Consider the following 25,581-nt stretch of genomic DNA (forward strand, 5'->3'; position numbering starts at 1 on the left):
AGACTGCCCAAAGGAGATTGGTGTTTATACTTAAAAGCGTGTCTACCTTAGAGACTACATAACAGAGTTAGGAGCATCATATCATCATGCATATTTTTATTTGTATTACAATTACATTGTTATCTTATGGATTATGATGTGGAATTTGGATGAATGTATGACATGGATATCAGTTAACCTCACAGAGTTTTGTGAACTCATTCCTTTATTTTTTTCTATGTTTCTTAGACTTTCTTACAGGATATGCGACCCCCTTTCAAGTGGAGGATACGTCGCAAAGAAGCTTTGTGGAAGGTACAATGAGGAGGAAGTGGAAGCGCATGAAGCTACATGCTCGTGCCTCAATTGCTCCTACGGAGTCGGCTTTTAGTGATAGAGACCTTGTCATCCTTAGGAAATCTTTAATATCTTTCATGTCCCTTTTCTATATTTATACGTTGATTTCTTTTGGAAGAGGCGAGGGTATCTTCTACCAAGACTCTTGAATATTTCCACTGCAGGCTTCCTTTTTTTCTTAGAGCTCTGATGTTTAGCTTTTGATTGGAAGTTTTGGACAACTGTAATCCTTTTATTTCATATTTGATAATTGATTATTTGAACTTAATTTATTTATGCCCTTTTAATTATGCTATATCATATGTTGTGTGGAGTTTTCATTGAACCTAGATCTTGTGGTGTATCACCCCCACGGGTATTCGGGTATGACCGGATCCGGCTGAGTGGAGTGTGACAGTGATACTCCTCACATATCAGCGCCATGAAAGTGTTCATATCTTAGATCTACCACCTTTGGGTGTATAAACTTCTTGACTCAGTCAATTCCCAACCATATGTTGGATGTGTCACCCTCTGAATGTCAATATGCACTTACCACATTTTGGTGTATAAAGATGTATTAACACCAAGAGACATCCCATTACCTTAGATTATTGATATTCCACAAACCTAACAATGAGTGCCACTTTGGCACTCACCCACAATCAAGCTCATGAAACTCTCTCATGCTGGGATATACTTTACATTACCCACAATATGATATTAGTTATAATTTTAACCGAATAGCAAGGGGTTGGATTGCCGATAAAATTACAATACATACTATGATACTAATACATTGTTTGAAGAAAAACTTCAGGATTACCAAAAGACAATCATAACTTTATTAAGCACAAATGAAATGTATCTTACAATTGCATAATAACCATATAAAACATGCTCAAAGTATAAAACCATATGACAAAATAAAAAAACCATGTTAATAAATTTGCCCAACAGTGAAGTTACAAAAGACAACATAAACATTGTCAAATCATGTTTCATATATATATGTGTGTGTGTGTGTGTGGAATTTGGTCTTAAAAATGCTTCCATTGTATCCAGAAGGGTCCAAAACGTAAGGTCCAACATAACACTTCAAAATTCCTTACGGTTTAGCCAGAAATTAAAAAGTACTAAATATATAGCATTCCAAATATCTTTTTTTATTATCGGCTAAACCAAAACATGATATATTACATTTCACATATATAGGGTTGAAATTTGGTCTGAAAATGGTTCTATTGCGTTCGAAAGGGTCAAAACATAAAACCCTAAGAGAACACTTCAAAATTCCATACGAAACACTTAAAATACTGAACATATACTATTACTGGAATTTTTTTATTTTTACATACAATTAAATCCAAACCGGTCAGCCAACAATAAAAATAGTCTACAAACTCAGAAACCATATTCGGTCGAACCAAACCAAATTGAAATCAAAATGTTAACTGGTCAAAACAAGTTGACTCGTAGTACTGGTGGATCAATTTGCTGGGTCGCAACTGAGTTGGGTCATCAAATGGTCGAAGTATCAAATTGGTCCACTCGAAACAAACCATTCGGTCAGACCGTTGACGGGTCAACCGGTCGACCTAGATGACCCAATGGGTCTCAGATTTGGGTCATCTTGTCGGGTAATCGGTCGGATCGGCCCGACTCGTTGACCGATCAAAATGCCATGTTAGCATAAATATTAATTAAAAATTCATTAAAAATTTCAGAAAACAGTTGCTGGATTCTGGCAGCGCATCTGGAGTCCGATGGTGACCCATAATATATCAATCTCTTTGTTTTCTTAAGATCTACGTAAAGATGGTCTCGGATTTTCAAGATCTTTTCTAGAAAAAGGTTATTGGCAAAAAATTGTACAGTTTTGATGAAAACTTAAGAGAAAAAAATTCTAATATTGTATAGGTTCGATTATGGAGCCCTAAATTCATCATTCAACATTCTTATGGGTTTTTAATCAATTTTATATAGGCTCTGATGCCACATGCAAGAATAAATCTATCCAAGATTGCATAGATCAATTAAAAACACCTTAGTATAATAATAGTATAAGATGATGAACATATCTTCTTTAGGATCCATTGGAGATGAAGCACAGCGAAATCTCTTCTTTAGCCTCCCACGAAGAACGAACCTGAAGTTGATTTTATGATCAACTTGATGCTAGATCTTCTCCTCTAGACTCCTCCCAATTCACTAGCTCGATGGAACAACCTCTTTGAACTAACGTTGTATGTGCAAAGAATAATGTGATCAATTTGGGTTTAGAGGAGGGACCTAACATCCTTTATATAAGCAAACTCATTAGATCGTCCATCAAGATCTAACGGTCCCTATTAGCCACATTAGCCAGTACATATAAAAGTTTTAGTAACCATATATTTCCCATTTTAGACCAATAAGGAAACCAAATCAAAGTGTAACACAATCAACGAAGCCCATCTTATGTGGAATATTTTATTAATATTCTAACACATGTATGTGTTCTTTGTACTTAATTGCAATAACTAATATGTGTTCTTTATACATAATTGTACTTTCTCTTGAGTTCTTCATGCAATATCTTGTCTATGTAATTTTTCAATAATTATACCCAATAACATGGAATTTCTTTTAGTAGAATAGCACCATCTTATTAAAAGTTCAAATTCAAAAGCTATATGGTTTAAAAGTTCATGTGTCTACACAGAATTTCAAACAATTTCAGTAATCAATTGCTTGAAACTTGATTGTTGTTTTCAAAGAACAATTGATTCTTAGTTTAAAAATTTCTCAATGTCTATATAGAACAATTGTTCTTTACACTCAACTTTATAATCTAGAAGTCTTGAACAATTTTAATATAGTTTTCTTTGTTCTTTGATTAATCATCTAACATGATTTCTATTTTGAATTTATCTATCTCATTCTGTTTAGTTCAATATGTATCTATGTTTAATTTCTACTATTGATGTAGGATACAATGTCTCATATAGAAAGTCAACCAACTCCTTTCCAAAATGCTGAAAGCATTCAGTAAGTCGAAACATCTAATATTAATGTTATAATAGTGTTTATTATACTAAAATGTTGGTTGAGATAGAAACAAAAGTTATAAAGAAGTTTTTGTATATATATAATTAATGTTCATTTCCTTTTACTTCAACATTTCAACAAGTATGGGGATTCATCAATCACTTTTGCTATAGCTAATATCGAGCTTTATAGTGATGATGACTCAAAAATGAAGTCCTTGAACACAAAGTAGAATATTGTTGAAGTAGATCCTATGAGGGGCAATATTGAATTTGTTGCCTACCCTAGGAATATCCTTTTCCTATGCGTGTTGATCAAATGTTTGAAAATTTTTATGCATTCTGATAGAAGCTACTTGATGTGGTTATCCATGTTGTATTTGAGTTGACATTTGACAATTTAGATAAAGTATGTGTGACGGCACATTGTTCAGTAGTTGGATGCAAATGGAGGATAAATGCCTCTAAAATCTTACAAAGTGAAGAGTTAAAAGTGAAGACAGTAATCGAACACCACAAATGCCAATGGCTAGCTTGTTCTACTCATCTACAAGCAAGTTGCAGATGGGTTAATGATGTTATTATGCCTTGTTTACATGAACATCCATAATGTAAAGTGAGCATTATTGTTACTCTCATCAAGCAAGTGTATAAAGTTGATTTCAACTCTATGGTTGCTTGGTGAACTAAGGAAAAGTATCTTGGTGCCATCCAGGGATCATGGGAAGGGTCATATGGAAAGTGCATCACTTAACACTTCAACCGGGAATGGAAGCAAGAAAGAGAAGAGAATTGAAGAAGTCGAAGTAGTAAGAGACTTCGTGGATGTCTTTTCAGAAGACTTATGGGGTTTGCCTCTAGAAAGAGAATAAGAATTCATGATAGAATTGATTCCAGGAGCCTCTCTTGTGTTAAAGGCACCGTATAGGACGGCACCTATGAAATCCAGCCCAAACCTAGCTAGGATACTCTATCTGTTTTGTGTGAAGAAAGGTCTGTTCAATGTTTGACCTTGAAGTTGGACCATGATAACAGTGTTTCTATCCTTTGAAAGCCTTAGGAAATCATGTCAAACCTTTCCTTAGGGTAAATCCAAGGTCCCAAAGTGAAGGAAGAAGTCTTTGTGGGCCCTCTCTATAAAAGACATGGTGTGTGACCCGAAACCCATGGATATTGTTGATGGTGCTCCATACTTGGAAGCATTGTCAGTGTTTAGTGAGAAACTGCGCATCGAAGATGGGTGAATTATTTGAAGTACCTAACGAACTCCCGTGCTCAGTCTGAAGGTATTTTCGGAAACTAGACTTCTTGATTGACTTGAAGGAGAAAGCCCCACTCAATTTGACCCCGTATAGTCCTCCGAATCCCTGTCCGAAGTTTCTAAACTATGCTTGGTCGACTGGTTGGTCAATTGGGGCTAGTAGACCAACCAATCGACCAACCAGATCTGAAATTCAAGAAAACCTTCTGTTTTGGGTTTTTAGCTTCCTATTTAATCAAACCTCGAGATTAATTCGTCTCCTCTGCCTCCTAAGCCCTTTGGAACGTGTGGGGACTCCATTCCAAGCTTCTCTTTTGCTTCCTTGGTGATATTCTTGCAAGAACTCAAGCAATCCTTCCTCTTCTTGCATCTAAGGTTTGTCTATTCTCTCATCTTCTTCTTCATCTCTGATTTGCTATTTCTTATTGTTTGAGACAGTGAAGATGATGTTGCATTCTCTGTTAGCAACCATCTTTTCACTAATCTCTTTTATTCTTAAGGTTTTGTGATCATCATAGTGATCTTAACCTTAACCTTTGTAAGTTCTTCATGATGTCATATTATCTTTCTTTGATTCGATTCTTAGCATGATTAGATCTGTGAATCATGATGGTTTAGAGTATGATTTCTGATTTCTCTTTACTAGAATGAAACCCTATCATCTCTAGTCTTTCTTTGAACTCATAGTATGCTTTCATCGAAATTCTTGATTTTTACTTTTATAGAAAGTTTTGTTTCCAATTTAGTATCTATGTATGTTGATCATTGTTAGTGTTTAGTCTTGCTCTTTAGTGTTAGAATACTGTCGTAGAAGTCTCCTCCAAGTTTGGTGATGTTTCGGATCATGAAAATCAAGTTTCGGATCAGAAACATCAATTATGTCTCGTAGTGACTCTGTTGGTTGACTGGTTGGTCGACTGGGCCAGTATACCAACCAATCGATCAATGCTGACAGTAACTTCGATTTTGCTCTATTTTGACTCCTATCTCTTGGATTTACTTCTTATGACTTATACATGTTTTGTCAAGCTTGTTTAGGTGGTTTTGGTATTGATCTCTAATATCTCTATTGAAGACTATAAGTTCGGATTTCGAGGTGAGTATTCCAACTCACAATATGCCTATTTACATGTCTTATTGTGTTGTGATATGAATGCATGACCTAGTTACTGATGTTTTATTTTCTTTACATCATGATACTTCGGTAATTACGTTAGTGTATTCATATTGTTATTTACATATTGGAATTGATGATATAGTATTGTAAATGTGACTTGGACTATGATATGAATATGAGTATGAATGTGATTTGTATGGAATCATGATGTGATTGAATAGGTATGATTTGGGATTGGGGAATGTCCTAGTGACATTTCTGTCCTTGGACATCGAAGGGAATAGTATGGGATGTTCTCCGAAGCTGCCCATCGACGCTTTCCCGAATTATTGATTGTCATACCTAGGGCTATCTAGCAGTGTTTGGCTAAGAATATCCCTTTATATCAGACCTGATTCGGAAGGGTATTGAGACAGAACGACCTGTGGCAGCAATGGGGATTCACGGGCACTCAAGACCGGTAACCAACCCGTGAGAGGACGTGAATCACAATGAGGGGGCCATTTATTGGTAGGGTTGCATATGGATAGACTTGGGCTCATGGGCGCTCAAGATCGGTAACCAATCTGTGAGGGGACATGAGAACTTCCCGTTTACTATATGTGGATGACCAATAGGGTTGATGAGTCCGTAGTCAGGGACTATGTTGACTCTAGTGTGAAGGCTACCGGAAAGGATCCCCAGGGGCGAGGAATGGACGTATCTGGATTTGAGTTGATATAACTAAGTAGAAGACTTGCATTTGGCTAGGCTTTGCCTTGACATGCGCCAATACTTAGACCAATGGTGATGTGAGAGAGCAGTGACCTAAACCCTAGCCATGGAATGATGACTGTTGCATTCAAAATGATGGTATAAGTCACTTAACAACACCAAAATAATTTTCTCTACACAAATAAACAATCGTGTATGAATATTGCATGTATGATGTAAATATGTAATCATGTACCTAAGTATTAAGTATTAACTGTGTAACTGTATAAGTATATAACTATTAACTACTAAGTATTAAGTATTAGTTCATCTTATTTTTAAATATAAGATGAACTTTTACAATTTTCTTGGCAAAAAAATAGGTTGCCCATATCAAAACCGGCAATGAAGCCACATGGGCAACACAGCCAACACTTGAGAAATACGTACATAATTATTCCATAATTTTCAAAACATTTTCCCCCATTTTCCCCTATTTTTCCATTTTTTCATAATTATTGATATTTTTATTAATAGTTTAATATTTTTTGAAAAATAAAATAATTATTTATTGGGTGAAAAAATATCCATGAGTCCGTAGATCGGATCACGAAGTTCCACATATGTTTTTTTTTTTTATCATCATATAACATTTATATCACTTAAAAAGTAATCATTTTCAATGTTCAAAATATAATCTTTTACTCACAAAAATTAAAAAAAAAAAAATTATTTTGCAAAAAAAAATTCCGACTCCGTGAGATCATAGATCGGCTCACGGTACTTTAATTTTATAATCATCCAACATCATTATAGCATGCATTTTGTCAAAAATTAGTCGGAGAAGAATGGTGTTGATACGGAATCTCGCTCGTCCTTCCCTGTCAAGAACCTGCAAGATACGAGCTCGACCTTGGAGGGTCGAGGTACGTCTCCGACGAACAAGTCAGTACCAATAATCTGATCTCAACTACTCAATAGAGAATTCAAGTAATTGATCACAAGAAGTATGATTACCTGCCCTCTAGTGTTTACCAGAGGTCTTTATATAGTGTATGGTGATAGAGTTATATTCAGAATAACCCTGCTATGAGTTGTTGTAGGAGAGTAACTCTTTTAGAAGAGTCCTTTTACCTAACTACCTCTCTTTTCCAGTTGTTTGGTGGTAGGAGTCTACCTTCATGAGGCCATCTCATATTGCTATAAAGATGGACTTTTTAGTGTGGTCGGTCCTACCATGAACCGCCTGGTCGGATCCTGTTAGGTTGTAATCCTGGTCGGACCATGCAACCGCTGGTTCAGACCGGGGGATATAGAATGACCATTTTAGTCATTAACATAAGCCCCCTAGTCCCTTGTGGTCGAGAACCTTGTGATCGGCTAAAGGGAATATATTTTCTTTTTTGGGGGTTGGTCGAACCGACCAATACCCTCTTTCTTGAAATCTGTAACGTCCCACTCATGAGTAGCCGTCAATTTCGCACGACTATCGAAACACGTCCTTCGAAGCTCGTGCGTGATTGACACGTGTCACACTTGTCACTTCATCATAAATGTCTGCCATTATGATGATGTGATTGTTCATCTCTCACCGTCCACCTATGTGAGATCGTAGCCGTTGGATACAGGTATGATGAGTTGATGGATAGACTTTTCATCTTCTACTATCCATCTTGGCCGTTAGATAAGGATATGTAGTGATGGTAAGCTCCAACCGTTGATTTCATTTCTGTATCATCCCTTAGATTAGCATCTAAACCCTTATATATATATATATATATATATATATATATATATATATATATATATATATATATATATATATATATATATATATATATATATATATCCTATCGCATTTCACTTCATCTTCTACATTTCACTTCGTCTTCTGCATTTCATTTCGTTTCTGCCACTGTGAGCTTCGTGTTGAGGACGTGCGACTTTGCTGTGCTTTCAAGCTTGGGTTTTGTGCTTAAGGGAGCTGTATTACCTGTTTTCTTCTTCTTCTTCTTCGTACGATCATCAACAAGTAAGTCCCTAGCACCTTGTCTCTCTGTTTCTTTCTGTTTTTGCAGTAGTTAAAACTGAGGTTTAAAAGCTTGTGTTTTTTGCTTTCTTTTGTCCCTCTTTTCTTTTGTCTTTGGCACGTTCTTCTTTCTGCTTAGGGTCCTTCGTTTTAGTCCCATAGAGGTCCATGGTTATAGTAAGGAAGGGGTCCTCGTCTTTGAGACGTAGGAGAGACTTAGAAGTAGAGCCCTCTGATGAGCCCGAGCTGTCATCAGAGCCCGACCAGAGTAACGATGCCAGGACCGAAGAAACCCAAGAGGTTTTATCGTGGTCGAGAACCTCCCAAGTAATGATGGTGAGGGAGATGTAGAATCCCGTCCACGTGCAGCTCAAAGTGCCCGAGCTCGTTTTAAGGCTGATAGACGACGTTGGAAAGATAGTTTATCCCTAGAAGAGTACACAATTGAGAAGAATAAAGATCTCACTCCCGATCACATAGACTATGATCCATACTCTTTGGGTCCTGACTTCCTTCCATCATCTATGACCGAAGAGAGATTAGAGTACCTGCGTCAAAAATATGACATCCCCTCCGATCATATCATTCGTGTCCCGAGCCCTGATGAGCGGGCAAATTCTCCAAGGCCTGGAGAATTTGCTCTTTATGAAGATGCTTTAAGGAGTGGATTTCGTCTTCCCGTCCACCCTCTCCTCAGAGAAATTAGTGTCCATTTCGCTATGTGTCCTGGAATGTTCGTACCGAACAGTTGGAGAAATGTCATTTGTTTTTGGGGTTTTTGCCAGGGGAGGAATGTTAACGTCCGACCATCTCTTGCTCTTTTCCTTCATTTTTTTATGACCAAAAAGCAAGAGCAGGATGGGTGGTTTTATTTGTCAAAACGAACAACCTCCCAATGCGGTTGGGAAGGTAATTTTGTCGGGACTGGAACCCTCCTGTCCAACACTAGAGGGTGGCGTCCCAAATACTTTTTTGTCCGACCTCCTTCCAAACCTTCTTTTCCAATCTACTAGGTCCGAGGACCGCTTCAGGGCTCAAATGACATTCCTTTGCTGACTTCGGCCGAGGAGCGTGCTAGGGAGAAGATTTGCAATCTTCCCTCCGAAGATAAAAACATGTTTGCCGTTCACGGTACCTGTCCAGAATACCCCAATATTTTGCGTCATTGGGGGTTCCTTCCCGGTGAGTGGTACTTCTTTTTATTTGGTTTATAGACGAAGTCCCTCAGTTCGGGATTGACAGTGTGTACATGTTCTTTCTTTTTTTGTGCAGTGAGGCTTAACCGCAATGTTGCTGAGGCTGCTGAAGCCGAGGACAGGGTTCCGACCAAGGTTGATCGGAATCGCTCTAAAGGGAAGCAGACTTCTGTTTCTGCAGCCCAAAAAAGGCCCTCAAGTGAATCCGATCTTCCTCCTCGGGCGGCGAAGAAGAAAGCTCCCATGTCATTTATGGCCGGCTCACTTGAGGGGGATGTATTACCCTCTGGTTTCGAGGCTGCTACAGTATCCTCTCTCGTGCTTAGACCTTCTTGGTCGCTTACTTCATCCTCACATGTTTTAAGCAATCACAAGAATGGAACTGAGGTGGCTAAGGATTGGTTGCCGGGAGTCACTCTTCCTGCCGACCAGAAATTTTTGCTTGGTGTTGGCTCCTCTGGCACTCAAGATATGATGACAAGGTATCTTCTTCCCGATCAGGATCTTCCTTTTTCCACATTTATTGTGTTTTGTTTTTAACTTCCTTTGCCGTTCAGGTTGGTCTGTGCTTTAACACAGGCATGGGCGGGAAATTTAGAGGTTACCCGAAGAGACTTGTCTGCCATTCGTATGCTGGAAGACAAGGTCAAGGAGTTGAGCCTTCAGGTGGAGAGCTTGACCAGTGAGAAGTTGAAAGTTGATGCTCGGGCTGAATCTGCCGAATATCAGATTGACTTTCTCAAGGGATCTTTGGAGAGCAAAGATCTGAGTCTTGCTTCTGCCGAGCAGGAGAAGTTGGAGAAAGATCAGTTTATCAAAGATCTGACCGATCAACTTGCTCGAGCTTCTCCGGCCACCTTTGCTGATCTTTCAAATGATTTACGGCATGAAGTCATCCGTAGGTGGGTTCAGACTAAGGGGTGCCAACAATTTGTTGCAAGAGTGGTTGCCACTGGATTCAGGTATGGTCGGCGTGTGGCTTTCTCGAGCATCATTGGGGAGTTCAAGGATCTCGATTTATCTAAGTTTGAGAAGTTCGTCGATCCGGCCATCTATGATGATATGAAAATCCCTCGACCTTCTTGGGCGGTGGGGAAAGAATCATTCGGTTTGCCCAAGGATGTGCCCGTTCAGGATTTTCTTGACTCCGACTAGGAGCCGGCCCCTGAGGAGGAGGATGAAGCCGGTCTCACGCCGATCACTGAGCCTTCCATGCCGAGCACCGAGCATGCCGAGCCGAGCACCGAGCCGAGCACCGAGCCTGCCGAGCAAATCACCTCGGATGATGTAATTGCTGAATAGCTTTATTTTTACTTTGTGCAATCTGTTGTTGCTGTTCAGCTTTAAACAATGATGTTTTTGTAATAGATAATTTATCATAGGTTATTTTGCCTATGTAAATTTTTGTTAATCAACTTGTATTTTCTTCCAAGTGTACTTGTTCGGTCTATATATCATTTCTGGCATATTCCCCTCCTTTGTACAAGTTTACTTGGTCGTGAGAGTATCTGTGTTTGGTATTTATGCTCGTTCTTGTCATATACTTGTATCATTCCAAGCCATGCTGTTCGGTATAGTAGGGTTTGTTCGGCCATGAACTAAATAGGTGTTCGTCAACATCTGTTCGTCCATAACCCCTACCTCCCGGGCATGATAACTTGGTATGTCTTTTGAAGTATTCGTGCCTAATGAATGTTAGGTCTTTATTGCCTATTGAGTGTAGGTCTTTTTCTGCCTAAGTGATACCTTAGGTCTTTTGTGCCTTAAGATTCATAGGGCCTTCCTCGGAATCTCAGGTCTTTTTTGCCTGAGATTTTCAGGTCTTTTTTCTGCCTGAGATTTTCAGGTCTTTTCTCTGAGATTTTCAGGTCTTTTCTGCTGAGATTTTCGGGTCTTTTTTCACTTCGAGATTTTCGGGTCTTTTACCTTTGAGATTTTCGGGTCTTTTTGCTGAGTTTTCGGGTCTTTTGAGATTTTGTCCGGGTCTTTTCCTCGAGCGTCATGTTGGAGTTGAATAATAATTTGTACGCATGTCTTTATTTATATATAAAAACTAGTATGACTTCTTGGGATTATGAATCTCCCATGTTGTCTACATACTGAAATAAATGGCAAAAATAAAACGCTCAAAATTTGTCGTGTTTACGACATTCTCACATACTATTCTTATTGATAGTATTTCCTGAGATTGTTCGAATTCCATGATCGAGGGATCCTGTCGCTCGTCTCCGGATCTTGTAAATGATATGCTCCGGGAGCGACTTGTCATATGACTATGTATGGTCCTTCCTAATTGGGGGATAACTTTCCTTGATTGGTCGGATCTGAAGCGTCTGTTCGGCGAAGTACTAGTTCGCCTGGCAAGTATTGTTCATTTCGAACCTTGGCATTATAATATGTCGCTATTCTTCTTTGATATTCTTCAAGACAGAACTGGGCTTTGTCCCTTACTTCATCAATCAGATCCAGATTGATTCTCATTCCTTCGATGTTTGCCTCTTCTTCGAATTCTATTTCTCGAAGTGATCCAATTTGGATTTCAACTGGGACTCTAGCTTCTGCTCCATATGCTAGTCGGAATGGAGATTCTCCTGTGGTCGTCCTTGGAGTTGTTCGGTACGACCACAGTACACTAGGTAGTTCATCTACCCATCTCCCTTTTAGCTGGTCGAGCCTTTTCTTGAGCCCATCGAGCATGGTTCTATTAGTAACCTCAACCTGGCCGTTACTTTGGGGATAAGCTACTGAAGAAAATCTGTGCTCGATCCCTTGTTCTTTGCAAAATGTTGAGAATGCTGCATTCTCGAATTGCTTTCCATGGTCGGTTACTAATATTTTTGGAACTCCATATCTGTACGATATGTTATGCTTGACAAAACGTTTCATCTGTTCAGTACTGATAGTTGCAAGGGGTTCAGCTTCTACCCACTTTGTAAAGTAGTCTACTGCCACTACCAAGTATTCTCTTCCCCCCGATGCTTTAGGTAGTTTCCCTACCAGGTCTATTCCCCACCTTGCAAAGGGTATTGGGGATAGAATTGATGTTAAAGGAACTGCGGGGATATGGGAGATCTTTGCATGTGCCTGGCACTTGTCACACTTCTTGACGAAGTCTTTGGCATCTTCTTCTAAGGTCGGCCAATAGAATCCTTGGCGTATAATTGTATTAGAGAGTGTTCGGGATCCTACGTGAGATCCGCAGGTTCCTTCATGAACTTCTCTTAACACATTTGTAGCTTCTACTGGTCCCAAACATCTTAGAAGTGGTCGAGTGAATGATCTTTTGTATAACAGTCCGTCCCTAATGGTGAACCTGGCTGCTCTTTGTCTTATTGCCCGAGCAATTTTTTGGTCTTCTGGGAGCTGGTCGTTGTCAAGATAATGTATGATCGGCTCCATCCACCCCAGGTCGGTTGTAATTTGCACGTGGTCGATCTTGTTTATGCTAGGGCTATCCAGTTCTTCCAGGTAGATCACTGGTGCTTGAACATTCATTCCTTCCGTAGCCAAGCGAGATAATGAATCAGCCTGGTCGTTCTCAACCCTTGGTACTTGAGTTATTTCTAGCTCTTTAAAGTACTGTTTGTAGTTGTTGACCAGGTTCAAGTATTTCTCCATCCTTCTTTCTTTGGCTTCATAAACTCCCTTTACCTGATTTACAATCAGCTGTGAATCACTTTTGATCTCCAGATGTTGAATGCTTAGAGCTTTGGCCATCCTGAGTCCTGCTAACATAGCTTCATATTCAGCCTCATTGTTGGATGCCTTGAACTTGAAACGAAGGGCATACTTTATTTCAAATCCCCCAGGGCTCTTCATTAATAGGCCTACTCCACTTCCTTGCGGGTTGCTCGATCCGTCCACGAATAGAGTCCATCTTTTGATTGATTCTACCCCTTGCTCGTCCTCCTCTTGACTTGTTTCTTGTTTTTCAACAATGAAGTCTGCCAGGGATTGAGCCTTGATGCTTGGTCGGGGTTTGAATTCTATTTGATGTTCACTCAATTCCACGGCCCATGTCACCATCCTTCCGGCCAGGTCTGGTCGGTGAAGAATTTTTTTGAGTGGTAAATTCGTCATCACTGTAATGGGATGAGATTGGAAATATGGACGGAGTTTTCTGGCCGCTATAACCAGTGCCAGGGCTTGTTTGTCCACTTCTGGGTAGCGAGTCTTGGCATCATTCAGGACATGACTAACATAGTAGATAGGTTGTTGTATGTTACCCTCTTCTTGCACGAGAACTGCACTAACCGCTACCGACGAAGCGGCTAAATATAGTTGTAGCTCCTTCTTTCTGGTTGGCATAACAAGTAAGGGTGGTCTGGATAGTTTGTCTTTTAGATCCTCAAATGCTCCCTGGCATTCATCATTCCAGATGTTTCCTTTCTGACCTGCTACCTGCTTTAAAATTTTGAAAAATGGCAGGCATTTCTCCCCTGATCTAGAAATAAATCTATTCAGTGCTGCCACCCGACCAGTTAGGCATTGGACTTCTCTGATGGTTTTGGGTGCTTTCATATCCAAAATTGCCCTGATTTTCTCAGGATTGGCTTCGATTCCTCTTTGGGATACCATGAACCCGAGGAATTTGCCCGAAGATACCCCGAAAGCACACTTTTCAGGATTGAGCTTCATCTTGTATTTCCGGAGTACTTTAAATACTTCTGCCAGGTCAGTCAGATGATTTTCTTTTGAGATGCTTTTCACCAGCATGTCGTCCACATACACTTCCATATTCCGACCAATTTGATGTTTGAAAATTTTATTTACCGCTCTTTGGTATGTTGCTCCCGCATTTTTTAGACCGAAAGGCATTACTTTATAGTAATAGCTGTCCCTAGCAGTCATGAATGCCGTATGCTTTTCGTCATCAGGATGCATAAGGATCTGATTGTATCCTGAATATGCATCCATGAAACTGAGCATTTCGTGTCCTGCCGTTGCATCTATAAGAAGGTCGATTCTTGGTAGTGGATAGTGGTCCTTTGGGCAGGCTTTGTTGAGATCTGTGTAATCAGTACACATTCGCCATTTCCCGTTTGCTTTTTTGACCATTACCACATTAGCTAGCCATTGTGGGTGGTCTGTGCGTTTTATAAAGCCAGATTGTTTTAGCTTTTGCACTTCGATTCGAATGGCTTCATGTTTTTCAATGGCGAAGTTTCTTCTTTTCGAACAACCGGAATTGCCTGTGGATCAATACGGAGTTTATGCTCAGCCACCTCCCTGTCGATCCCCGGCATGTCTTCAGCCGACCAAGCGAAGACATCATAATTCTTTTTTAGAAACTCAGTGAGCTCTGATTTGAATTTTGCTTCTTGCTCGGAACCGATCATGGTACCTTGCTCATTCTGGTTGGGATTGAAGTGGATTCTTTCTAGTTTTTCCACTGGTTCAGCTCTTTGCAAGGTTTCTTCATCGCGGTCGTCTCTAACTTCAATGGTCATGGTCGACTTCGTCCTTTTCTTTTTCCGCATGTAGTCGTTGTAACTTTGCCGGCTACTTTTCTGGTCGGCTACACATTCTCCAATTCCCTCAGTGGTCGGGAATTTCATCTTCATGTGTAGCGAGGAGACCACTGCTTCAAGTGCACGAGAGGGTTGGTCGTCCTATGATTGCATTGTATGCTGATAAATCTCGTACGACCATAAAATTAGTCTGTATGATTCTATCTCGTGGGTGCTCTCCAATCCGTAGCTCTAATCGGATTGTTCCTTTTGCTCGGGTTGATGATCCCGTGAAACCATAAAGCTGGGTTTCGCATGGGACGAGCATGTTTTCTTTTAGCTTCATCTTTTTGAACGCATCTAAAGATAATATGTCTGCTGACGATCCAGTGTCTACCAGCACTCTATGAATTTCAGTTCCTTCCAGGAGAATTTTGACTACCAAGGCATCATCACGAGGGATTGTGATATCCCGTAGATCCTCGGAAGAGAAAATTATTGGCTCAGTAGATATATTTTTATGGGTTTCGAGTATTCCCAATATATCGTACTTTTCTTTTTGCTTGTCGATTTGATTCTTACGTCGGACCACCAAATACAGTATAGATTGGAGATCTTTTTCTTTGTTTTTCATCCGCCTCAGGTCGGCGTTTGGCCGGACTTCTTCTTTCTTCTCTGTGGCTCGACCTTTCTCTCTTCGGGATAGGGTTGTCCTGTGGTCGGCCATCTTCTTTAGATTGGATATACTTCTTTAAGTGTCCTCGGGAGATTAAGTTTTCTATCTCCGTCTTTAGATTTTTGCAATCGTCCGTCCAATGGCCATGATCTTTGTGATATTCACAATACTTTCATTTATCACGTTTTCCTGACGGTGCTCGGATTTTATCCGGCCACTTCATATGTCCTTGATTTTTGATTTGCATCAAGATTTCGGATATTCTTGTATTCAGTGGTGGGAGATTACTAATCTCTTGCTTTTTTGGGGATTCTGCTCGAGCTTTCTTGGTCGAGCTTATCCCTAACATCCTGGTCGATTGAACCCTTTCTCGACTGCTTCTTCTTTCGGCCCTTGGTTCTCTTTTTCGAGATTCTATGGTTTCCGAAATCTCTGCTTGTTTGTGACATCTTTCGTTCAGTTCTGCATATGTTTTTGGCATATCTTGGAGCAGTCGCTCTAGCAATCCTTCATGAGTAATTCCTTGGTATAACGCATGAAAGGCAATTTTCTCGTCCATGCTTTCAATTTGCATGGTAAGATTATTGAATCTTTGAAGGAAACTTCGGATAGATTCCGTTCTACCTTGTTTTATAGCAAACAAAGTATCTTCTCTTTTCTTCAACCCGACTCCTCCTTGGAAGCGCAGCACAAACACTCGTCCTAGTTGATCGAAACTCATAATCGAACCTCTTGGCAGTGCCAGGAACCAGTCCAATGCGGAACCAGTTAAAGAGGCTGCAAAACTTTGGCACATGGCTGCCTCATTATGCTTATAAATTGACATGGTCGATCTGTAGCGAGTGATGTGATGTTTTGGACATTGCGATCCATCAAACAGTATGAAAGTTGGGCATTTGAAACTCTTTGGTATTTCCGCCTCAGAGATAGCTTGGATGAAAGGATCCTCTTTTAGAAAAGCATATAGCTCTTCTTTCTTTGGATCGTTTAACTTGTTTACCTTCTCGTCTAACTCTTTGATTTGTTTGCTCAAACGATCTTCCCGCTTGTTCGGTCCGGACTCAACCCTCTTGTTTTTTGGTTCTTTGAGAGGATCGTTGCTACTTCCTCGATCATGATCTTCATTGAACAGAGTATCTTTATTTGGAATTTCTTTCTCAGATGCCCGGGATTTTTCGCCTACCTTCTCTTTTGACTTCTGTTCGTCTTCTAGAGATGGTCGAGGCGTTCGATCAGGAAGGACCAAGTGGTTATTCTTGCTTCCCTCAAATATTTTTTGAGTATTTTTAGGATCTGCATTAGGGGCAATTATATGACCCACGGCCATCCTGAGTAGTTCATTCATGGAGGATAATTCCTCCCGAAGCTTTGTTTGTTCCTTCTGGAGTGTCTCAACTTGATTTGCTAATGCTCCATGATTCGGGTGTTCGGGGTTTTTCTCCCCTTGATCGGTATTTTTCTCCACCTGGTCGGAATTAATTTCCACCTGGTCGGGAATTACCGATTTTTCAGGTTGAGGAATTCCCTTCGAAGCATCATCCTCCACCTCCTTCTGATTTACAGCCTTCACTTTCGATCGCACCATGACTTTTTGATGCAATTCCCACAGACGGCACCAATTGTTGATACGGAATCTCGCTCGTCCTTCCCTGTCAAGAACCTGCAAGATACGAGCTCGACCTTGGAGGGTCGAGGTACGTCTCCGACGAACAAGTCAGTACCAATAATCTGATCTCAACTACTCAATAGAGAATTCAAGTAATTGATCACAAGAAGTATGATTACCTGCCCTCTAGTGTTTACCAGAGGTCTTTATATAGTGTATGGTGATAGAGTTATATTCGGAATAACCCTGCTATGAGTTGTTGTAGGAGAATAACTCTTTTAGAAGAGTCCTTTTACCTAACTACCTCTCTTTTCCAGTTGTTTGGTGGTAGGAGTCTACCTTCATGAGGCCATCTCATATTGCTATAAAGATGGACTTTTTAGTGTGGTCGGTCCTACCATGAATCGCCTGGTCGGATCCTGTTAGGTTGTAATCCTGGTCGGACCGTGCAACCGCTGGTTCAGACCGGGGGATATAGAATGACCATTTTAGTCATTAACAAATGGTTATCTGTTAGATGAAAAAAAAAATTCGGGGGGGGGGGGGCGCCCCCCCCCGGGGGAGGAAAAAAGATAAAAGCGGAAACTGGAAAAAGGGGGGGGGGGTGGGGGGAGGGGGGGGAGGAGAAGGGAGGAGGGGGGAAAAGGGGGAAGGGGGGGGGGGGGAGGGGGGGGGGGGGGGGGAGGGAGAAAAAAAAAAAAAGAGGGGGGGGGGGGGGGTTGGTTTTTGAATTTCTTCTTTTTGTTTTGTTTTTTTTGTGGTATTTTTTTTTTTTTTTTTGTTTTTTTGGGTGAGGTGGATAGGGGAGAAAAAAAGGAGAAGAAGGAAAGGAAAAAAAAGGAAAAAAAAAATAAAATTTAAAATTTGAAATTTAAAAAAAAAACATAAAAAAAAATACTATTTTTTTTTTTTTTTTTTTTTGTTTTTATTTTTGTTTTTTTTTTTTTTTTTTTTTTTTTTTTTTTCAAAGATGAATGGGAGAAAATGAAATCATGCAAACCCTAAACTTGGAACCCTAACCTTGAAATGAAATTGAGAAGGAATCAAGGAACCCTAGTTTGAAACCACAAAATGTAGTTTTGACGAAAACAGAATAAGAGAGAGAGAAATGGAAGTAAAGTTAAAGTAAGATTGTGAAATGCAAGATAGGGATTCGATCGATTTCATTTTCTCAACCATGAAAGAAGCCCTCTTTTTGTAAATATGATTAACTGAGAGTGGATTTCTGCCATTTAGAAAAACTTATCCATTTAACATGTTTAATTACTCAAATGCCCTTATTTTTGGACGATATCCTTGCAACCATGAACAAAAATCCTGATTTGAGGACTCGTGGATTGCTTGCACGAATTACTTATCGATTCTTAAAGGAAATGCTTGGATATACGAGGTATTATTATAAAGAATTTTGAGGATTTTGAAAAATCTTGAAGTCTCCAAGCAGTTCAAGCTCCAAATCTATATGAGAGCACTTGAAACCCGAACTTGATGGATGAATTAGTATTTTTGATGGTAAATGGACATGAATCTATAGTTTAATCATGTCAATTTCATGGTATTCGAGTCAATTTTTGAATCTAGGGTAAAATTAGGGTTTCTAATTCATTTTTTATCTGCATGATGTTTAATGTCATGAGTTAGGGTTAATGGATGTAGAAGTAACCCTAGGGCTGCAACATGGTCGGGCTGGGCCAGGCTTTTACAATCCCAAGCCCAGCCCTATATGTTCTAATCTGAGCCAATTCCCGCCCTGACCCTAGTTCAAGGCCAATGATTATTGTCTCTAGCCCTAAGCCCTACAGGGCCATGCCAAGTCCATTCCCACCCTAATTGGCCCTGGCCCTGGCCTTGACCTTGATTGGCCCTAGACCTTACCCTAATTGGCTTTGGCCCTGGCCCTGATTAGCATTGTCCCTAGCCTTTAATTGGTCTTATCCTTAGACCTAAAATATCAAATGTAATTTCATTACAAATAATAATAATAATAATAATAATAATGATAATAAAAGTATCACAAGTAAATTAAAAGTAAAATTCATAGATATAAGATGATTTAAGCTCAAAAATGATAAAATAGTCAATAAGTTGATAATGTTGCTTTAAACATAAAGAAATTCACACTCCATAATTCTATATTGAGCTCTGAAAGTCTCCATTGCTTTGGTGATGAAAATTGAAAACCTCTTCCATTACTTTGGTGATGGAAATTGAAAACCTCTCCCATTGATATCTTTGTTCAACAAAAAAAATCCATATTCAAAACCTTGTTAACAAGTAAATCAACGATAATTTAGTATTGATATTTTTTTCGTAGTTAAAGAAAATGATATTTTAGTTACTCTATCTATCCTTAATAAGTTTCTATGAAATATCACATTAGAGGCAAAAGAAAGATATCAATATTCATGATGAGAAGTTAGGGTGTAGATTTGTTAGATATTAATTCTCTATATACTAGTTTTTATTATTTATAAAATATTATCTCGCCTTAGTCAAAAAAAAAAATCAATGTTTTTTGGGAACTAAAAATGACACAGTTGGAAAAATAAAATACCTTAAAAATAATAGAAAAATGAACTCATAGTCTAATATGATCAAAATGACTAAAGGTCAAAGACTTAAAGTTATATCAATGTTAATATGAAGATTATGGTAAAAATCTAGTACATGATTAGAGTCAAATTAACATTAAGACTAGAGCCAAAATTAAGGTCAGGATCAAAGTCAAAATCAGATAGATACTCACTACATTGGAAATGAGGATATAATTTTTTTTTGTTAATTTTTAATAAACATTATCATGTTTTTAAAATTTGACAAGTGTCAAGTATTCACCCATGTGGATTAAAATTAATTCCTCTCCATATGGGTGGAGTGTCCAGATTCAAATCAAGGCCAGGATCAAGGTCAAATTCATGGACCTAGATCAAGGCCAAGATTAGGGCTAAAATTAGGACCAGAATCAGAACTAAGATCAAGGCCAAAATTAAGGCCAAAATCTGGGCCAATATCAGGGTCAAAATTAGGGTTGGGCTGGGACGGGCTGGGCTGGTCAGAGAGTAATCCCAGGCCCGCCCTTGGCCCTAGTTCAGGGCCAGAATATTTTGGCCCTAACCCGCCCTTAGGGCCAAAATCTTTAGCCCTAACCCGCCCTTAGGGCCAAAATCTTTAGCCCTAACCCGCCTTTAGGGCCAAAATCTTTAGCCCAAGACCTATTTAGGCTCGGGCGGGGTTAGGGTGGGTCCGGGGCCGCCGCCGCAGGGGCCAAACTTGCACCCCTAAGTAACCCCATGGTTGTGAGGGCTTTCAAGTTCATTGATGTTTATGATTCTTGCTATTTCAAGGTTTTATATCAGCTCATAGATTTCATGGTTAAGAAAGGGTTTCTTTAATGTTTTATGATGTTTTCGATGGTATTTATATGATCTTAACGTTTTAAAGGGTCAAATTGATAACTTACACAGACAGAAAGTAAAAAGAGTCCGAAAGTCCAAGATTTTAGGCCCAAAAAAAAAGTTTTAATGATCAAACAAAAGCCTTTTACCTTCCCTATCCTCGAACCAAGGGGGCCCTGGGGGGGGGGGGGCGGGGGGCCCGCCTCCGTTGGTTTTGTTGGTTGTTTTTTTTTTGTGTTGTTGTTGTGTTGTCGTTTGGGGGCGCGAAGGAAGTGTGTTTTTGTTTTTTTTTTTTTTTTTTTTTGTTTTTTTTTTTTTTTTTTTTTTTTGTCTTAGGCTCTTTTTGGTATCAATTCTCATTGTCTATTATGACTATTTAAAAGAAATAAGTATAAGAATCCATTATTGGTCAAGAATGACAAATGTTTTGGTGACATTTGTCGACAATAAATTTTGGAATTAAAAATAAGTTTGGTATGTCAAAATGAAAATTTTCTAGAAATTAATAATGAAAATTAATAAAAAAAATCCTATTCATTTTAATATTAACAATTAACTAATTACCAAAAATATACATCAAATAAAATATTAGTTTAACAATCTGTGAATTCTGGTTTTCCTTGCATCACCTCCCTTAAATATGGTGATCAGCACTTCCGCAAGGACGGCTAGGATGTTAGTTTCGAAAAGGACCATAGATGCCAAACCGGAACCCACAGCTGTACCGTTGACGAGGGCTAGACCTTCCTTGGGTCCCAGCTCGAAGAATCCTGACCGTTCCAGTCCAAGCAGCACGGAAGGCTTCAGCAGCATCGAGCCATTTACCATCTGGGCCCTTTGCTTCGGAGTTGGGACGGCCTGTTAGCAACCCTGCGATGTAAGATAGAGGGACCAGATCTCCTGAAGCAGTGATGGTTCCACGGAGTGGCAAGCATGGAGTGATGTTATGGTTTAGGAACTTGGTTATGGCTTCCTTTCTTTCGAACCGTATACCCGAGTAGCATTGAAGGAGGGTGTTGATCCGAACCAGCATGGCTGCTCTTGTGGCCGAGTGTGGCAATGTGTGGCTTGACTCTAACCTGTTTCCAAACACTCCAGCATTCAAGAATATAGAAAACCCAGTAGAATTACCACATCTGGAACAGCTTTAACTATCCCCAAGAGGGCCAAGAGCCAAATATGTTTCACAGGCAGCAAGCAAGCTAGCTAATCTTGGAAGTTGAAACAAGTAATAGATAGACGACCCACCCAGAATTGTCTGTCAACTCTGGGGAAAGAAAAAGGGGTAGAAGAAAACAAGAAATAGAAAGAGAAAAAGGATTGAGATTTCCAACGGCTAGGGTTTCACTCTCAGGGGTGAGATTAACCAACTCTCTTCCTTTTCCAATCCAACTCAAGGCCCCATTTAGATAAAAAGCTTTTCTGCAACTCTATCATTTCCCACAAGAAACTTAGCACAGCGGGATACAATCCCACCGAAATCCATGTGATGGTCAATAACGATGGGTGCCTACCAAAATTATCGTTCAGGAAGATGGTCAGCTGGTTGAGCAGATAAAGAACTTAAGCTAAGTTAGTCAGCCATGGGTAGCATTAAAGGAATCTCTACTGATCATTATTGGTCCTCAAGCAAATGCGAGAAGAAATGAACACACACCTTAAGAAGAAAAAGAGAAATAAAAGTAATGAGAAGCCTTGAAGGAGAGCAAGTTTGAGCAGCCGCAGTTTGCAGTAGCGAGAAGCCTTGAAGGAGAGCGAGTTTGAGCAGCCGCAGTTTGCGAGAGCGAGTTCGAGCAGCCTCCGTTTAAACTTCAGAGTTGAGAAGAAGTGAGAGCTCGCTTTAGGGTTTGAGAGGGTTTGGGAGGGGCTTTTATAAAATAATGCGTTTTTACCGTTATAACCCCATCTTGATTTTAAAATTTCAAGTTTGCCACCGCATAAATGAAGAGAATGAATTGTCCCCATAATCTACAATGGACTTTTAGTTCATTATGGATTTTTGAGATTTTTCTATTATTTTAAATAAAAATCAAAATGATAATAGATGCCAAATCATTTAAAACAATGAAAAAATCTCATAATAGACAATGAGAATTGATACCAAAAAGAGCCTTAGACTACATAAAATGGTTATAAAAATAGTTGAAATGACCCCTGCAGGAACCCAACGAGTGTTGAAAGGAAAAATGGTTAAAATGGGACTTTAAAGGAAAAATGAAAGGTTCTAACTAATTGATCCGACCCTAAAGGTGAGCAGGACATTCATCTAATGCTTTGCTTATAAGGCTCAGATATGCAAAAGAAATTGGAATGAAGGTATGATGGAAATGTCCAAAATATCGATGGAGTGTGTGTGTGTGAATAATTTGACTCTATAATGACATGAATGTATGCTTCTATCCCATGTTGTATGGTATATAAATAACAGAACAAAATAAATGGCACAAGGAAATGGGAAACGACACACAAGAAAAAGAAATGGAGGTTACAAAGTAATGCTATGAACGAGATGATGAATGCACTACATCAAATGAGAACTCAAGTGAAAGAAAAGATCGGATGGAGAACATGGGGGATTTCGTGGTCTTATTGTAGATATTTATTTCATATAATTTGCTCGTGAATTAACTTTTTTTTTTTTTTTTTGTAGAAAGAACGGGGTCACACAGGATCTATTAGAAGACAAAAAGATAAAACTAATTTGGCCTAGCCAACATATCAGCTTAAAGAAGTTCTTCTAGAACTTCATTAGATCACACTTTTTTTTGTGAATCAATCTCGGAAAGCTCCACTATAGTCTCTAATAACTCCTCCCACTTGAGCAATCTGACATTGTTTGATAATGGAAGTGTTAATATTGCATTTAAACCAACCCTTGGGTGGTTTAGACCAATTACACTTCTTTGTAATACTTGGTGATTTCTATAATTTTGCATTGCAGGATTCCCATGCTTCCTTTGTTGTGATGAAATAGTTTTCAATTATTAATTTCCATTTCTAGGTCGGACATAATTGATATTATGTACATCTTTATTCCTTCAGTTGCACAGAAAATAAATCACACAGACGAATTTCTCTAGCCATCTTAAATACCATCTAGAAGCTTATCCACAAATGTTAAGTTCATACCAAGAGGTTCGATCACAAGTATAAAATGAATTTCGACTAGTCGGGTGGACTAGATGATTCCATATACTCGTAGCAAAACCACAGTCTTGTAAGACATGCATATTGTCTTCCACCCCAGTATTACAAAAATTGCATCCATCTTCATCCTGGGATTTCAAATATTTTTTGCAAGCATTCATTAAGAGCGATCTTTGCTTGCAAGCCAGGCAAATGAGCACATTCTACTCGGTAGTTTTAGTTTCCAAACCACATCCCAGAAGGCTACTGTGTATGAATCAGAAGCCGACATTATTAGTTCATTTGAAATAGCTTCATATGCCGTGGAAATAGTGAATCGTCCATCTGAAGAATGCTTCCATATGAACCTACCACTACCATTATCTTCTGAAGGGAACACATGCTTTAATTTGTTGACAGATATTATTAGGCAGAAAGTTAATAAATTTGTCATTCCACAACCTCTCATTAGTTTGCATATAGGACTGTAGATTCTCTTCTAACCAATCATCCGGAATATGTATCACAACCATATCTACAATAGCAGAATTAGTTCCCATCCAATTAGGGGTGCAAGTTTGGCCCTGGTGACCCTAACTCGCCCTAAGCCCGCCTTATGCCCGAATAGGGCTTGGGCTAAAGATTTTGGCCCTAAGGGCGGATTAGGGCCAAAATATTCTGGCGTTGAACTAGGGCCAAGGGAGGGCCTAGGATTACTCTTTGGCCACCCAGCCTAGGATTACTCTCGGCCGCCTAGCCCATTCCTAACCCGTCCTCGATTTTATACCCTAACCCAAGCCCTAATTTTGGCCTTGATATTGGCCCTGATCTTGGCCTTGATTGTCTCATCAACCAAGCCGGTACCCTATATGGCATGCCTGAGTGTGTGATCCACAGCCCTAAAGATCAAGTTTAGGAACGATCATATTCATTTAGTATAATAACATAATCAAAAGCAAGAACAAATCATTATATTCCAATAAATTAATAATAAAAGTCAAGAAAGGATCTCAAAAGGATCACAAAAGAATATCATAGTGCAGGTAACATGATACCAAATCAAAAAACAACTGTAAAGTATAGCGGAAATATACCCCACAACATATGCGGAAGGTAGATCGAAATCTAAAGCAAAGCTCTAAGCTAATACAAGTAAAACAAAAGTCTAGAAGAAATAAGAGGATCTAATCCACATCTTCAGTCGGCTCTTCTTCTTCTTCAGTCTTCATCTTCTTCACCTTTGGGTCATGCTCTTGCAGCTTCAAATCAGCATCAAGCTCACGATCCCATCGGCAAACAAGAAGATGCCAGCTGTTGTCAATAGGAGCCATCAATGCAGTCCAAACTTGAGGGTTGGCTGCCCCGCTGGTCATGATCTTGTCCAAGGACTTTTGGAGCTGTACCATATATGGAAGGGTCATTCCTACTGTGGCACGGGTTCTCTTCCGGACCTGCAATGTCATCTAAAAACAAGTCCCCCGAAGGGTAAGCTCAAAAGAACTCAACAAGTAATCCAAACACAATAAGCATCTTCACATGCAATCAAAGGCAAATAAATGTGCAATGATATGAAACAATATACGCAAGTATGCTTCTAACTCTATATATGTATGCTGGTCTCTATTGGCAGACATGTTTTAAGTCATAGCACCATACTCCTTTGGGTAGATCTCAAATCACTCTCTTTC

At 39.4% G+C, this 25,581-nt stretch overlaps 1 pseudogene; it reads right to left on the reverse strand.

Moving 5' to 3' along the window:
- Nucleotides 1-21,360: 21,360 nt before the first annotated feature.
- LOC149002355 (phenylalanine ammonia-lyase 1-like) lies at nt 21,361-25,224 on the reverse strand (annotated as a pseudogene).
- Between the last annotated feature and the right edge of the window lie 357 nt (nt 25,225-25,581).

This window comes from Hakea prostrata, chromosome 10 (assembly GCF_041222555.1).
Source record: "Hakea prostrata isolate BN-2017 chromosome 10, UWA_Hpros_2, whole genome shotgun sequence".
Taxonomy (NCBI): domain Eukaryota; kingdom Viridiplantae; phylum Streptophyta; class Magnoliopsida; order Proteales; family Proteaceae; genus Hakea; species Hakea prostrata.